Source organism: Neophocaena asiaeorientalis, unplaced genomic scaffold (genome assembly GCF_003031525.2).
Source record: "Neophocaena asiaeorientalis asiaeorientalis breed wild unplaced genomic scaffold, Neophocaena_asiaeorientalis_V1.1 scaffold30, whole genome shotgun sequence".
NCBI classification, from domain to species: domain Eukaryota; kingdom Metazoa; phylum Chordata; class Mammalia; order Artiodactyla; family Phocoenidae; genus Neophocaena; species Neophocaena asiaeorientalis.
In genome coordinates, this window is record NW_020174923.1 from 15,544,240 (window position 1) to 15,562,290 (window position 18,051).

At 38.2% G+C, this 18,051-nt stretch overlaps 1 protein-coding gene across 2 annotated transcripts in view; it reads right to left on the minus strand.

Annotated features, from left to right (window-relative positions):
* Positions 1–18,051, minus strand: part of TLK2 (tousled like kinase 2) — a 105,529-nt gene that overhangs the window by 69,236 nt on the left and 18,242 nt on the right. The gene's annotated exons all lie outside the window — the stretch shown is intronic.

Consider the following 18,051-nt stretch of genomic DNA (forward strand, 5'->3'; position numbering starts at 1 on the left):
CCAAGAGCCCCAGGTCCCCTCTTCCCCCAGCTCTCAGTCCAAGGGCTTTCTTCCTGGGAGGAGCAGGACTTCGGACTTCTTAACCCGTCCCCAGCTCCCATTACTGAGGCTAAGTCCCAGGCAAGTACATCAAAGACAGGAGGCTCCCTTCTGCCCAACACCGACTTGTGGAACAGAGGCTCTGCCTTAGGCATGGTCAACTGAGAATACTGGGACCCCAACAGCCCTCTCGCTCAGCTCGTGAGACAGTGGTTCAACACCAGGAGAGACAAGCTGCTGTGGTGCCGCATCTCCACATTCTACCTCCTGGCACTCAGTTCCTACAGCCTGAATGTCACTCACAGAAAAGTATTACTCACTGTCCCCACCCCCAGCTCCAGAACCCTGGCTTGGATATTTTGCCAGGGGGAAAAAGCTGGAACATGTAGTACCAAATCTTTTCCCAAAGGACCTGACTTCATTCCCAACAGAGTGTGGACAAGTTTAAATCTAAGGGAGGTTTTGGTAAAAGGCAAGCGGAAAGAGATTCGTGTAATGAAGACACAGTCTAGACTGTAGGTCAGCTAGTTTGCAGGAGAGAATCAAGGAATAAGACACCAGGGAGGAGACCTCCCTGGGGTCAGAGCAAATAGCAAACATTGACCTCAGAAACTTTTCCTTCCAAGGAGCCCCAATTTGATTGGATTAGTTTGTAGTTTGTAGAGGAATGTATGCCTCAGGGCACTGTTGAAAACAAGAGAGCAATCTGGACAACTAGTGTAGTTTAACAGCTGGGTTGGTCAGGAAGAGTCCTACTGAGTACCTGTCACCACAGGGTACCTGCAGGCTTACCTAAAGCCAAGCCTCCCTGAGGAATACCATGAGGCTTAGCTCTGGGGGGATGGGTGGTAGAACAGACTTCACTAAAATAATCCAGCCGTCACTGAACAAATAAACAAACAAATAACAATATCAAGGCCCCAAAGAACAGGATGAGAAATCAGTACCCAGAGGTGCTACAATGTATAATCTAAAATGACCAATTTCCAACAAAAAATCATGAGGCATGCAAAGAAACAAACAAGTACGACCCATATACCAGGAAAAGAAAAAAAAAAGCAGGCAAAAGAAACTGCTGGTGAGAATGACCAGATGCTGGATTTAACAGAAAAATATTTCAAAATAGCCATCCTAAATGTGTTCATGGAACCAAAGGAAACAGTAACTAAAGAAGTAGAGGAAAAGGGACTTCCCTGGTGGCGCAGTGGTTAAGAATCCACCTGCCAACGCAGGAGACACGGGTTCAAGCCCTGGTCCGGGAAGATCCCACATGTCGCAGAGCAACTAAGCCCGTGCGCCACAACTACTGAGCCTGCGTGCCACAACTACTGAAGCCCGCACGCCTAGAGCCCGTGCTCCGCAACAAGAGAATCCACTGCAATGAGAAGCCCATGCACCGCAACGAAGAGTAGCCCCCACTCACCACACTAAAGAAAGCCCACGCAACAATGAAGATCCAATGCAACCAAAAAGTTCCCTTTAAAAAAAAAAAAATAGGGGTAAATCTTCATGACCTCAAACTGGGCAAAGAATTCTTAGATATGACACTAAAAGTGTCAACAACAAAAGTAAAAAAAAGATAAACTGGACTTTTTCAAAATTAAAAACGTTTACGGTTGAAAAGACACTATCAACGAAGAAAACCCACAAAAGAAGATATTTGCAAATCACACATCTGATAAGGTACTTGTATGCTGTATAAAGACCTCTTACAATTCAGAAATAAACACAGATAACCCAATTTAAACTGGGCAAAAGGTCTAAACAGACATTTCTCCAAAGATGAGACACAAATGGCCAATAAGCACATGAATAGAAGCTCAACATCATTAGCCAATGGGGAAACACAAATCAAAACCAAAATGGGGTACCACTTCACACTTACTAGGATGGCTAGATTCAAAAAAGACAACAAGAAGTGCTGGCAAGAATGTGGAGAAACTGGAACCCTCACACCTCACACACTGCTGGTAGGAATGTAAAATAGTGCAGGTGCTTTCAAAAACTGTCAGTTCAGTTCCTCAAACAATTAAACACAGTTACATATGACCTGGAATGCTACTCCTAGGTACATACTGAAAAGAAATAAAAACATGTACACACACAAACCTGGACACAAATCTTTACAGCAGCATTACTCACAAAAGCCAAAAGGTGGAAACAATCCAGATATCTATCAACTAATAAATGGATACACAAAATATGGTACATTCATACAATGGAATATTACTTGACCATAAAAAGGAATCAAGAAATGATATATGCTACAATATAAACAAACCTTGAAAACATTTTGCTGAGTAAAAGAAGCCAGTCACAACAGATCACATATCAAATGACTCTACTCATGTGAAAATCCAGAATAGGGAAATCTAAGACAAACAGAAAGTAAACAGTAGTTGCTTAGGGGAGGAGTTGGAGAACATGGGGGTGATAGCTAAAGGGTATGGGGTTTCTTTTGGAGGGGATAAAAATATTCTAAAACTGTGTTGATGGTTGTACGTATCTGTGAATATACTAAAAACCAATGAATTGTGTAATTTAAATGGGTGAATTGTATGGAATATGAATTATATCTCAATAAGGTTGTTAAAAAAACAACAATTACTAGGCTTAGCGTCAGAAATAATTTACATTCCTTTAAGGGTGTATTTAGTTTCCTTTTCACTGTGTCCTTAAAGCACTATTTTTAAACTGTAATCAACACAATATACCAGAAGGCTTCACAGATACTTGTGAAACTGCAAATAAAAAAAATAAAGTGAAACTAGGGATAAGAAATAAAATCAAATCATGTATTCCCAGTGACATAAATCAACAAAGGACTTATTCCTTTAAAGATATAATAAGAGTTCCATGATATTTTAATTGAAAAAAAAAAGAGCTTTATTCACATAAGAATTCTAGAATAATTTAAATTGAATCTTTCTATGCCTAAATTCTTAAAATATTCCGTTTGTGAATTATCTTTATTGTAACCATCATGAAGTATTTCCCCTCCCCTTGGATAATAATAAAAACGTACACTATATTTTATTTATTTTTTATTTTTTTGTGTGTGGTACGCGGGCCTCTCAGTGTTGTGGCCTTCCCCCGCCGCGGAGCTCCGGACGCGCAGGCTCAGCGGCCATGGCTCACGGGCCCAGCCGCTCCGCGGCATGTGGGATCTTCCCGGACTGGGGCACGAACCCATGTCCCCTGCATCGGCAGGCGGACTCTCAACCACTGCGCCACCAGGGAAGCCCCGTACACTATATTTTAACTATCCGCTTTACTCACCAACTAGCCCTCATTTTCTTTTTTATAAATTAATTTATTTATTTTTGGCTGCGTTGGGTCTTCGTTGCTGTGCGGGGCTTTCTCTAGTTGCAGTGCGCAGGCTTCTCATTGCAGCGGAGCACGGGCTCTAGGTATGTGGGCTTCAGTAGTTGTGGCACACAGGCTCAGTAGTTGTGGTTCACAGACTCTAGGGTGCAGGCTCAGCAGTTGTGGCGCACGGACTTAGTTGCTCCGCGGCATGTGGGATCTTCCCGGACCAGGGCTTGAACCCGTGTCCCCTGCATCGGCAGGCGGATTCTTAACCACTGCGCCACCAGGGAAGCCCTATCCCTCATTTTCAAAAGGAAATGGCGGGCTTCATTCATCACACTTGCCTTTTCCTTTTTTTTATATATAAATTTATTTTATTTCATTTATTTTTGGCTGCGTTGGGTCTTTGCTGCTGTGTGTGGGTTTTTCTCTATTTGCGGCGAGCAGTGGCTACTCCCCACCGCGGTACACGGGCTCCTCACTGCGGTGGCTTCTCCCGTTGCGCAGCACAGGCTCCAGGTGCACAGGCTTCAGTAGTTGTGGCAAGAGAGAACTGAAGAAACTATTTTTTTATTAGCAATTACTGATAATGACATAAACTGTAAAGTGTGCGTAACAGTGGTGTACATTGTAGTGTTTGAAATATCGATGCAAGAGGCACAAGCAAGGATCCTTGTGGTTCCTTGGGTATGTGTGTCTAACGAAAAGAAAAAAAGGATTAAGAATCACTTAATCCTACCTTTCACCATCCTTTTCTGATGCACAGCATCCCAAATTATTATAAAATCATTAAATTTAATTAGCAGGGATAAATGACATACATTCCCTGTTCTAAAACAGCTTACTGTCTAGTAAGGGAGCTAACCAAAGGCTTTTAGGCAAACAATGTTATCTTTCAAAAATGTCACTATCATTAAAAAACAAAAAAGGCAGAAAAAACCTGAGCTAAATTAGATGAGGATAAAAAGGCATGACTAAATTCAATGTATGATCCTTGATTTGACTCTGGATAGCAAAATAAAGCAAAACCAATAAAGGACATTATTGGGAAAAAGGCAGAAACTGAATATGGACTATACTAGATAATTAAGTTCCGGTCTATTATTATCAGTCCTTCAATTGTAAATTTTCCTACTTGTTGCATCTTTTTACTAAGGTGCTTTATAAGTTTTGTATGAGTTCATATTCAGCTTTGGGGGAGTTCTCCACATTTCAGGGGTTAAGGAGCAGTCAGTCCCAAGAGAAGTTTAATGGTCACCTCTGCCAGTGCCCTACAACATTCATCAGTTCCAAACATATTTATACATTAGCTTTCCTGCCCAGGATTTCCGCACAAAATTGTAGTTTCCATTTCTTGTGGCTTTTAACAGCCACAATCCAAAGTTAGGCAGCTCACTTCCATCCTACGGCCTGGACTGGTGGGCAGTTTTACTAGTCTTAATTCATAGACAGGTTTGCCCCTTCCCAATTCCCAGCCTTATACAGTTCCAGTTCAAGCCTTTGGCCTCAATTACTACCCCCAGGGGGAAATTAACCCCAAAAGCATAAAAGCTTATGGGTTACCAAAGTTTAACTCCCATTCACCACTGTGACATCTTCGTCTTCATCTCCCAAGTTAAAATAACTGGGATTCAATTTTTCCTATTTTTCTGATACTGCTGACATTCAGGAATTATATAATTTTCATATACTTCATTTAGCCAGTCACTTTACTGAACTGTTATTCTTTCTAATCATCTCGCAGTTTGTTCCTCTTGAGTTTGTTGTCTAGATATAAATCATAGCATTTATAAATAATAAGCTTATACATTCCTTTCCATAATTTATATCTCTTATTGTTTCATATTTTACTGCTTTGAATAAAACATAAATAATCACCATAAAGAACACTGCTTTGTTCTTCTTTTTTCAAGGTGACTCCTCTAGTGCTTTACCATTAAAAACTGTAATAAGACTGCAAAGAGCCAAAATAATCTTGTAAAAGTTAGAGTTGGAGGTCTCCCACTTCCACTTATTACAAAGCTACAGTAATCAAAACAGTATGGCACTGGCATGAAGACAGACATACAGACGAAGGATACAGCATGTTCTTAGATTGGAAGAATCAACATTGTCAAAGGAGTAGCAGGAGAGAGTCTTGTCGAAGCAGTTCTGCATCTTGATTGTGGTGGTGGATACAATAAGCTACACAAGTGATAAAATTTCACAGAAGTACATGTACGCACACACACACAAATGATGTGCGTACACATGAAACCTGAATGAGTTCTGTGGATTTCACCAATGTCAACTTCCTGATTTTAATATTGTACTATAATTACATGAGGTGCTTACATTGGGACAGAAGGGGTATAACTACTTGCTATAGTTGAGAAATGATAATGGTAAACAATACTTAGGCAGTGCTTGCTACACAGTCAGGTATTCTATATTAGCATATTTAATCCTCCTAACAACCTGTAATGGGCTCAACTGTGTCTTCCTCAAATTTATATGTTGAAGTCCTAACCCCCAAAACCTCAGAATGTATTTGGAGACAGGGCCTTTGAAGAGGTAACTAAGCTAAAATGTGTCATTAGGGTGGACCCTAATCCAATACGACTGATGTCCTTATACAAAGTGGAAATTAGGACACAGAGGCACCAGACATGCACACACACAGAAGAAAGACCATATGAGGACACAGCGAGAAGGTGGTCATCTGCAAGCCAAGGAGAGAAAGCCTCAAAAGCAATCAATCCTACTGACATGCTGATCTTGAACTTCCAGCCTCCAGAACTGTGAGAAAGTAAATTTCCATTGTTTAAGCCGCCCGGTCTATGTTATGGCAGCCCTAGCAAACTAATGACAACCTTATATGATAGCTATCAGTAGTCTCATTATTAGATGAGGAAACTACAAGAGAAGTTTAGTGAACTCCCCAACGTCACACAGCTGGCAAGAAGCAGAGCCAGGATCTAGACCTAAGCTACCTGGCTTCAAAATACGTGCTACTAGCCATTCAGTAGCACTATACTCTAGATATATTAATATAGAGTCATCTCTACATATATTAATACATTTTTTAAGTGAGTGCTACATATATATTTTTTAATAAATTTATTTATTTATTTAGGTTGCATTGGGTCTTCGTTGCTGCACGCGGGCTTTCTCTAGTTGCGGCGAGCGGGGACTACTCTCTGTTGCGGTCCATAGGCTTCCCATTGTGGTGGCTTCTCTTGTTGTGGAGCACGGGCTCTAGAAACGCGGGCTTCAGTAGTTGTGGCTCACGGGCTCTAGAGCGCAGGCTCAGTAGTTGTGGCACACGGGCTTAGTTGCTCCACGGCATGTGGGATCCTCCCAGACCAGGGCTTGAACCCGTATCCCCTACATTGACAGGCGGATTCTTAACCACTACGCCACCAGGGAAGTCCTATTAATACATTTTTAAAATACTGAACTTGTCCAACATTCTTCGGATAAACTCCCTGAAACAAAATAATTAGCCATTCGCAAGTGTTTTTACTTGAATTTACTTGTTTTTACTTGAATTTAAACATCTATATATTCATAAATGAAATTAGGTTATACTTTTACTTCCTCATATCTGTCAGGTTTTGCTATCAGAGTTCATTATCCCTATGTTATTATTTAACATGAGAATTATCTACTTCTTGAAAGGTTAGGAGAGATCACCAGTAACCAGGGAGTGAATTTTTTTGCACTGCTTCAAAGGAGTAGGAGGAAGAGGAGGAGGAGGAAATAACTTTAAAATCTTGATTTTTTCTTGGTTATAGGAGTCTATTCTGATTTTACATCTTATTTTTGTCAACATTAATTCCTACTATCTTTGAGTGAAATTATCTAATTCACTGAGATTTTCATATTAATCACATAACTAACAGCATCCATTTCGTTTTTTCTCTAAGTCCTCAATTTTGTTATATTCCATTTACTTCCTCCATTTTCCTCTTTGTTTTCTAATTTTCCAACTCTAGATTGATTCATTCCTAATCTTCAATCTGTTGAAAGTCAGCCTTTAACACAACAGTTTATTTTTTTAAATAAAGATAAAAGAAAAAAAATTTTTTTAAACAAAGTATGATAATAAGTTAAGACTCCTCAGTAAAAGCCCTATTTTCTACGCTAACATTTAAGCTGATTACCCTGTCTCCTGCTAATGATTTTTTTTTTAAGTAAAACACCAAATGGACAGTTTAAAAAATAGACAAGAGTCAAGTTTCTCGTTTTAAAAAAAAGCAGGGCTCCCCAAAACAAAATAAAACACACTTTTAATATACTTAAATGCACTTTTGGGGGGTTAAAAATACTTCAGTAACAAGCCTAAAGAAAACCTTGTGGACAAGTTATAAACTTATGAAAACTGAGGTCAAAATACGAATGTTGACAACCAACCTTTAGCACATGAATGAAGCCTATATGAACTAAGGAAACCTTGTAGAAGTGGAGGCCAAAGGTTAATCTTTCACTCTTGTAAAAATTTAAATGTCAACATTTGTTTAGTTTCTAAAGTCTTCATTTCCTCCTTGAACTAAATTGGCATCTTAAAAGGGATTGAGAACAGCAGACAAAAGTTAAACTTAAGTATAAAGGAGCACAGCTGACAACAGGGTCAAACTACCTGAGGTAGTTAAAAGATATTCCATTAAAAAAAAAAAAAAAAGATACTCCATTAAAGACTAGACCTAATGGGTTAAAACTAGGGGTCTCTGTACTTTTTTTAGTCATTAGTTAGCACCACCTTTTCACCCCATAGCAGAGTCAAATCAGTGGGGTGATTTTAAATGAATGACTTTGTGTTTTGGCAAGCAAACAAAATATTACAGTATATTGTCAAGAAAATCCTTAACTAATATTAATGATTTTTAGTAGTATTTCAGTCCTAAATAAATGGCAAAATCCTAACCATGTAATTTATTAACATCCAATACCAGACAAGCAAGTCCAACAATAAGAATAAGAAACCCTTTGTTTTTTCTCCTGGACAAACCTGCCTATGGAAGTCTATATATTTACTCAAGATCTGGCACATATAACCAACAAGACAGATAATACGACAGACATTGGCAAGGATATGGAGAAAGTTTAACCCTCATATACTGCTGGTGGAGAGGTAAACGGCACAGCCACTTTGAGAAACAGTCTGGCAGTCCCTCAAAGGGTTAAACTAATGACTTAAAAAAAATAGACAGATCCTTAGTTTTATATTATGTTCATCCCTTAATGGACTATCTCTTAACCATAAGACCCAGCAATTCCACTCCTAGGAATACACCCAAGAGAAATGAAAACATATGTGCACACAAAAACATGTACATGAATGTTCATGGCACATTATTCATAATAGCCAAAAAATGGAAACAACCCAAACGTCCATCAACTGAAAGAATGAATAAACAAAATGAGGTCTATCCATACAATGGAATATTATTTGGCAATAAAAAGAAATGAAGTTCTGATACAGGAACAAACCTTATAAATGTGATGCTAAGTGAAAGAAGCCAATCACAAAGGACCACATATTGTATGATTCCATTTATATTAAATTTTCAGAACAGGCAAAATCTATCGAGACAAAAAGTAGACTAATGGTTGCCTAGAGCTGAGAGAGAGAGGGATTTTGAGGGTGAAAGCTAAGGGGTAAGGTTTTGTGGTTTTGGTTTTGGTTTTTGAGGTGAGGAAAATGTTCCAAAATTGATTCTGGTAATGGTTTCACATTTCTATAAATACACTTGGAGCCATTGAATTGTATACCTTAATTGAGTAAACTGTATGTTGTGTGAATTACATCTTAATAAAACTTAAAAATCAGTGCACTCGGGCTTCCCTGGTGGTGCAGTGGTTAAGAATGCGCCTGCCAATGCAGGGAACACGGGTTCGAGCCCTGGTCCGGGAAGATCCCACATGCCACGGAGCAACTAAGCCCGTGCGCCACAACTACTGAGCCTGTGCTCTAGAGCCCGCGAGCCACAATTACTGAAGCCCGCACACCTAGAGCCAGTGCTCCGCAACAAGAGAAGCCACCGCAATGAGAAGCCCACGCACCGCAAGGAAGAGTAGCCCTCACTCGCCGCAACTAGAAAAAGCCTGCGCAGCAACAAAGACCCAACACAGCCAAAAATTTTTAAAAATTAAAAAAATAAAAAATCAGTGCACTCTTGCTCAATACAGGAAGGACTTACAACCATGGGACTGTACTGCTACTGTGGTGGATACAGAAGAGCATCAAACATAATCCTGCCCTCCAGAGCTTCCTGATCATCTATGGAAAGGATCAGGCTACGTTTTCTCCTTCTAATTTTCTAATCCCTTATCTAATATTTCTTTAAGTAAGTGACAAAACACCATTCTACAAATGTGTTTACGGGATGATTATTTAAACAGTGATCCAAACTAGGTCTACATTTAACAACTTCTTTATGGTAGATCTCAAAATCATCTGCTGTGTGAAAAGTAAGTTCAGAACAATAATAATAATAATGTTTGTAAAAGTCACAGAGAAATCAGTACTGTATGTTTCCTACGGGTAAATATGTGTGCAAGTGGGTAAGTACAGTGTTTTAAAAATCTAGGTGGATACACACCAAAGTTTTCTGAACAATTACAGTTCTCATTATGATAAAAGTATGCATGCATTCCTTATACAACTGAAAATTAATCATTTAAAAAAACGAATCCTAAGGGAAAGGAGTATGACTTCAATTCACATAAAAGCAAGTCATATGGACTTTATAGCTTATCATAAAGCTTACAATTTAGCCTTTAACCTTACTCCTTATGCTGAAAAACAAAAAAAACCTCTCCTTTATTGATTAAAAACTACAAATTTAATATTTACAGATAGAAAAGGGAAGCTATGTACAAAATCATGGGGCACGTTCACAGTAAAGATAACACAGAAGAAATGGTCATAAGAACAAAAATTAAAAGATCAGCATAATCTTTCATAAGAAAGAAAATCATAATCAGAATTAAAATATCCAAGGGATACATAACCCTAAAGAAAGTTTGATGATCAGTAAGTTTAAGGTTCCTGGTTTTTACTGTTCCGAAGAGATCATTAATTAATCTGTAAGAAACAAACCCACTGCCCTCTCCTACAGGAAACAGTATAACAAAACTCCTACTGCAGGGCTTCCCTGGTGGCACAGTGGTTAAGAATCCACCTGCCAATGCAGGGGACTCGGGTTCGAGCCCTGGTCCGGGAAGATCCCACATGCAGCGAAGCAACTAAGCCCGTGCGCCACAACTACTGAGCCTGGGTTCTAGAGCCCGTGCACCACAACTACTGAGTCCACGTGCCACAACTACTGAAGCCCATCCACCTAGAGCCCATGCTCCACAACAAGAGAAGCCACCACAACGAGAAGCCCGTGCACCACAATGAAGAGCAGCCCCCACTCACCGCAACTAGAGAAAGTCCGAGCGCAGCAACGAAGGCCCAACACAGCCAAAATAAATAAATAAATAAAAGTTTTTCTCTAAAAAAAAAAAAAGGAAGATTCAAACTTAGCACTATAAAAATTAATCTCACTTACTCGCATTTCCTGAATGGGCAAGAATGGGATGGTCCAGGGTTGTGACCAATAGAAAAATGAGAATAGCTGGTACCGACAGTTTAAAGTCAGGTAGGTGTGGGACTGAATCACTGAACCACTGAATGAAACTAGGCAAATCACTTAAGCTCTATGAACTCTGGTCTTCTCATCTGTGATAAAAAAGGAAAAACCACCCACCTTAGGGATATTGCAAGAATTAAATAATACTATATATTGGGGAGGTGGGTAAAATACTGCCTGAAATAAAAGTAGTGCTCAATGGGAGTACGGGAAGATACTCATGGACCATCCTTAACATGAAACTTTAAACAACCAAGCCAACCAGTTTTAAGCACTCTATAAACTGTCAGGCATATATTAGAATAAAATAGTTTGCCTGCATAGAGGCCAGATTATTCCACAAGTCACAATATTTAAAATCTAACTAAAAGGTAATGGCTTTGAACCACTGATCTAAATAAAAAATGCTAAACCAAGGCTGGGAATGCAGCACCCTCAATCTATTTCTCCCTGCAACCTCCACTAGATTATAAACTCCATGAGTGAAGGGATAATCTACTCACTACTACATACTATGTCCCTAGCACAGTATCTATTACATAACAGGTATTTAACGAAGGTGTGCTCATAAACAAATGATGTTCTTTAATCCTTTGTACCTCAATGTCCTCATTAATGAAGTGGGAATACAAAGAAACTTCTATTACAAGGAACTCTAAGAAATATTCTCACCCTTCTGTTCTTGGGGAATGTTTTTATATTTACACTATTTGATGCTATTGTAAATTGTATTGCTTTACAAATTTCAATTGCCAATTGTACATTGCAAGTTTACATAAATACAATTGATGTATTTCAGAAATTGAACTTGTAGCCTAGCTAAACTTAAATTCTACTAGCTTTTTTTTTACACCAATTACTCAGAACTTTCTACATGCATAATCATGTCATCTATTGGGCTGGCCAAAAAGTTCGTTCGACTTTTTCCCTAAGATGGCTCTAGTGGCACTTAGTTGCCTTTAACTTCATTCGAAACAATTTTGTTAGACTGTATTGTGACAGCTGTCATATCAGTGTGCATTTTTAAAAAACATCAAAATTGGTGAATTTTTGTGCAGCCGTTTTAATATTGAAGATGGAAGGGAAAAAAGCAACATTTTCAGCATATTATGCTTTATTATTTCAAGAAAGGTAAAAATGCAACTGAAACACAAAAAAAATTTTTGTGCAGTGTATGGAGAAGGTGCTGTGACTGATCAAACGTGTCAAAAGTGGTTTGTGAAGTTTTATGCTGGAGATTTCTCGCTGGACGATGCTCCACGGTTGGGTACACCAGTTGAAGTTGATAGCGATCAAATCAAGACATTAATTGAGAACAATCAGCGTTTTACCACGCGGGAGATAGCCGACATACTCAAAATATCCAAATCAAGCACTGAAAATCATTTGCACCAGCCTGGTTATGTTACTCACTTTGATGTTTGGGTTCCACATAAGCTAAGCGAAAAAAACTCTCGACTATATTTCTGAATGCAATTCTCTAATTAAACGTAACAAAAAGGTTCCGCTTTTAAAACAAATTGTGACAGGCAATGAAAACTGGATACTGTACAATAATGTGGAACAGAAGATATCGTGGGGCAGGCGAAATGAACCATCACCAACCACACCAAAGACAGGTCTTCATCCAAAGAATGTGATGTTGTGTATATAGTGGGATTGGAAGGGAGTTGTGTATGAGCTCCTTCTGGAAAACCAAAAGATTAATTCCAACAAGTACTGCTCTCAATTAGACCAAGTGAAAACAGCACTCGACGAAAAGTGTCTGGAATTAGTCAACAGAAAATGCATAATCTTCCATCAGGATAAGGCAAGACTGCATGTTTCTTTGATGACCAGGCAAAAACCGTTACAGCTTGGCTGGATGGTTCTGATTCATCCGCCGTATTCACCAGACATTGCACCTTTGGATTTCCATTTATTTCAGTCTTTACAAAATTCTCTTAATGGAAAAAATTTCAATTCCCTGAAAGATTGTAAAATGCACATGGAACAGTTCTTTGCTCAAAAAGATAAAGTTTTGGGAAGATGGAATTATGAAGTTGCCTGAAAAATGGCAGAAGGTAGTAGAACAAAACAGTGAATACGCTGTTCAACAAAGTTCTTCGTGAAAATGAAAAATGTGTCTTTTATTTTTACTTAAATACCAAAGGAACTTTCTGGCCAAAGCAATATAAGACATCTAAAAAATAAACATAGTTTTACTTTTCCTTTCCAATCTATAAGCTTATTCGTTTTACTTGCCTTAATGCATCTGGCTAGGACCTTCAGAACATGCTGAATTGAAGCTGTGAGAACAAATATCCTTGACATGTTCTGGACATTAGGTTGAACGCACTCAATCTTTCACCATTTAAGTATGAGGTTCATTGCAGGTTTTTAATAGATGTCTTTTATTGGATTGAGGAAGTTCATTTCTATTCCTAATCAGCTGAAAGCTTTTATCACAAATTAGTGCTGAACTCTGTTCAAGTGCTTTTTATGCATCTATTACAAGATCATTTAGCTTTTCACCTTTATTTTATCAATAAGGTAGATTACATTGACTTTTAATGTTCAATCTACCTTGCAATTGGTATTAAACCCAATTGGTCATGATGTGTTATCATACATATAGGATACACAGAGAGCTAGATTCAATTTACTAATATTTTGTTAATGATTTTTGCATATATATTCATGAGGGATACTGAGCTATGGTTTTCTTTTTTCATAATGTCTTTACCTGGTTTGGTATCAAGGTAATGCTGGTCTCATAAGTGTTTTCTGAAATTTGTGAAAAATTTGTTATTTCTTCTTTAAATGTTTGATAGAATTCACCAATAAAGCCATGGGGGCCTGGACTTTTCTTTGTGGAAAAGCTTTTAATTACAAATCCAATTTCTTTAATTAATATAGGGTTATTCCTAGTTGCTTTCTATTTCATTTATTTCAACTCTATTTCTCTCCTATTTAGTTTGCTCTTTTTCTAACTTCTTAAGGGGGAAGCTTGGGTCATTGATTTTAGATGTTTCTTTTGAAACTGTTTCCTTCTAAAGCACTGCTTTAGCTGCATACCACAAATTTTGATAGACTGTGTTTCATTTTCACTCAGGTCAAAAGATTTTCTAATTTCCCTTGTGAATTCTTCTTTGATCTAAAGTTTATTTAAAAGTATGTTATTTAACTTGCCAATATTTGGAGATTTTCCAGGTATCTTTTTCTTTTTGATTTCTTATTTAATTTTGTTGTAGTCGGAATACTCTCTATATAATTTTAATCCTTTTAAGTTTGTTGAAACAAGTTTTATAGCCCAGGATATAGTCCATTTTGGTAAATGTTCCACGTGCGCCTGAAAAGCATGTGGGTATAGTGTTCTATAAATGTCAATTAGGTACAGTTCACTGACAGTATTGTCCAAATCTTTTATATCCTTGCTGATTTTTTTGCCTGCTTGTTCTGTCAGTTATTGAGAGAGAATACTGCAATTTCCAACTAAAGCTGTGGATTCGTCTACTGCTCCTTTCAACTGTCAGTTTTTGCTTTGCTCTGTTATTGGATGCATAACATTTACAACTGCTGAGTCTTCTCGATGGATTGATCCTTTTTTCATTATGAAATGCCCTTCATTACCCCTTGTAATATTTTCCTTGTTCTCAAGTCTCCTCTGTCTAATACAACTATAGGCACGCCAATCTTTTTATACTTAGTGTTTATACAGTATCTTTTTCCATCCTTTTAAATACAAAGATACAGGTTAAAAATAAGGTGGGTTTCTTGTAGACAGCACATAGTTGGATCGCATAACAATGATCTAACCTGACACTCTTAATTGGAGTGCTAGACCATTTACAAATTAATTATCTGTGTTTAAACCTACTATGTTACTTTCTTTTCCTATCTTTTGTTTCTTTTCCTCCTCCCCATCCTTCTTTAGAACTGAGATACATATTTTTTCAAGTATTCCATTTTATCTCCACTAAGAGATCATTAGCTATTATCTCTGTTTTGTTATTTTCTTAGTGGTATGCACATTTAACTTATCATAACCAACCTCCAAATAATCTATGGGAAAAGAATCTAAAAAAAGAGTAGATATATGTATATGTATAACTGATTCACTTTGCTGTACTCATGAAACACAACACTGAAAATCAACTATACTCCAATAAAAAGAAAAAAATTCATTGTAATCAAAGGTTTGTTAGTAAAAGCAGATCCCCATTATAGCAAATGTCACTATAAAAAGTTCTATAAGGATAGCCCATAACAAAAATTTTGTTCTAAATTTCTATTCAGAAATAAATAAAACTTTGGAGAACTAGATAAAATAAGTTATCTACAACAAATAATTCTGTATAACAAACAGCTCCTCAGGTTCTATTCCAGAATATGTAACAATTTTTTTAAAAATTGTCCTAATTGAGTGCTATTAACAGGCAAGACCTTTTAACTTTTGCTCCAGTATCTAGTATGGCATACAGATTCACCTCACTTTTCCCCACATGAAATATTCTAAATCATCCCTAGAAAAATCCCCTTTCAAAACAAGCCACCAAATAATAATATAGCATCAAAAAAGAGAGGGCTTTACATAACACCACCAACTAGCTCTAAATAAATTAAATCTTTTAACTTTCTAATTCATTTTAGATAGCTCCTGTTTTTTTCTCCAGGACTTAACAGAATTGTGACTTTCAATAATATGCATACTGTAATTACAGATTAATTCCAAATTATTCCAAAATATGAAAGCCCTATGGAATCTGTTATGGTGAGAGTTTATTTGTAATAGTACTTGTATTAGAACTTAATATGGTCCTCATCAAAACCTCAGAATTGGGCTTCCCTGGTGGCGCAGTGGTTGGGAGTCCGCCTGCCGATGCAGGGGACGCGGGTTTGTGCCCGGGTCCGGGAGGATCCCACATGCCGCAGAGCGGCTGCGCCCGTGAGCCATGGCCACTGAGCCTGCGCGTCCGGAGCCTGTGCTCCGCAACGGGAGAGGCCACAACGGTGAGAGGCCCGCGTACCGCAAAAAAAAGAAACAAAACAAAAAACCTCAGAATATGTACTGCTGACACACAGAACCCAAACGGGCCTTGGAGATTATCTGGTGTAGAGATTTGTTCCTTAGATCTCTAATAAGTCCTAAAGATAACAGTGGGGGTCCTGAACTATTTTTCACCTACACAGCCTATTTAAAATGATAAACTGACTTGACTTTAGCTAAAATTTCATCAACTCAGTATAGATGAAAGGATTAACTCTATGTAGTAAAACTCACCTCATACTGCTCTAAAGCTCTAATTAATAAAACTGGGGAAATAAGGTATTGCTTAATATATTCAGTTTAATAGAAAACAGGCCTTTTAAAACATGGCCTCCCAGGGAGTGAAGGGAAGAATAATAAAAGATTGGGAATTACATTTAGTCCATTCTCCTACACAATAACTTTCCACACAACATCTCTAATAATTACTTACATGCTTCTGCTCAGATACTTCTGTAAAAGAGAAATATGATTCAAAGCGATATGTTCTAATTTGAAACAACTAACTGCCCGATAGTGGTTTTTAACCCTATTTTTAAAAAAAGATTTAATTTTATTTATTTTTTTAATTTTGGCTGTGTTGGGTCTTTGTTGCTGCACGCGGGCTTTCTCTAGTTGCAGCGAGTGAGGGCTACTCTTCGTTGCAGAGCATGGGCTCTAGGCGCACAGGCTTAGGTAGTTGTGGCACGCGGGCTTCAGTAGTTGTGGCTCGTGGGCTCTAGAGCACAGGCTCAGTAGTTGTGGCGCATGGACTTAGTTGCTCCGTGGCATGTGGGATCTTCCCAGACCAGGGCTCGAACCCGTGTCCCTTGCACTGGCAGGTGGATTCTTAACCACTGTGCCATAGGGAGCTCCTTTAACCCTATTCTCAATCACTGAACTTTTTAAGAATGTAGTGAAAACTGTGGACCTGTCCCCCCGGAAAGACACAGCCATAAATACATACGTACAAATTTTTACCTATCATTTTACAAGGTTCAGGAACACTAGCATCTGTCCACAGACTCCCTTAACTAACTCCCTTAACATACTCAACTATGGGGAAACAAATGTTCTCATTCACTGATGGAGGAATACAGCTATATTCCTCTTCTCTATGGAAAGGAGTATGGCTGTAACTACCAAAATTACAAACTCTCATATCCTTTGATCCACCAATTCCACTTCTAGGGATTTATCCAGTAAACATGTGTGAAATGACACTGTGTATTACGAAGCTATTCACTATAGCACTGCTTATGTCAATAAAACAGTGCTGTCCATCTAAGCGTCCGTCCACAGGAAATTGGTTAAATTATGGTTCAGCTGCACAATGGAATATTAAACAGCCTTGGGGGGAAAAAGCCAAGGAAGCTCTATGTGTACTAATATAAAACAAGTTCTATTATTCTAATATAAAAAATATTTTAAACACGAAAAGGAAAATACACAATAATAATGTATATAACATACTTGTCTTTGTATTTTTAAAAAACGGAGGGGTGAATATACATATGTATTTGCACACGCACACACATATATAATGTATACATTGTCACGTGTGATATATATGATATACACACACACAAATAAAATACAAGAAACTGCTAATAGCTGTCTCCAGGGAAGGGAACCAGACAGACATAGGAAAAGCGTAGCAGGGACTTCCCTGGCAGCCAAGTGGTCAAGACTCCATGCTCTCAATGCAGGGGGCACAGGTTCGATCCCTGGTAGGGAAACTAAGATCCCACATGCCGCATGGTGTGGCCAAAAAAAAAAAAAAGGAAAAGCATAGCAGAGATGTTTCATTGTGTATCTTTGAGATCTTCTGCATTTGGTACTATGTAAATATATCACCTAATCAAAATTAATTCTTAAAAAAAAACTCTGCCTTAGACCCTAAGCAGTTTTGGTAAGCTTTAAAACCAAGCTATTCTAAAAAAAAAAAAAAAACACCAAGCTATTCTAGGGGACTTCCCTGGTGATCCAGTGGCTAAGACTCCACGCTCCCAATGCAGGGGGCCCGGGTTCGATCCCTGGTCAGGGAACTAGATCCCACATGCCACAACTAAGAGT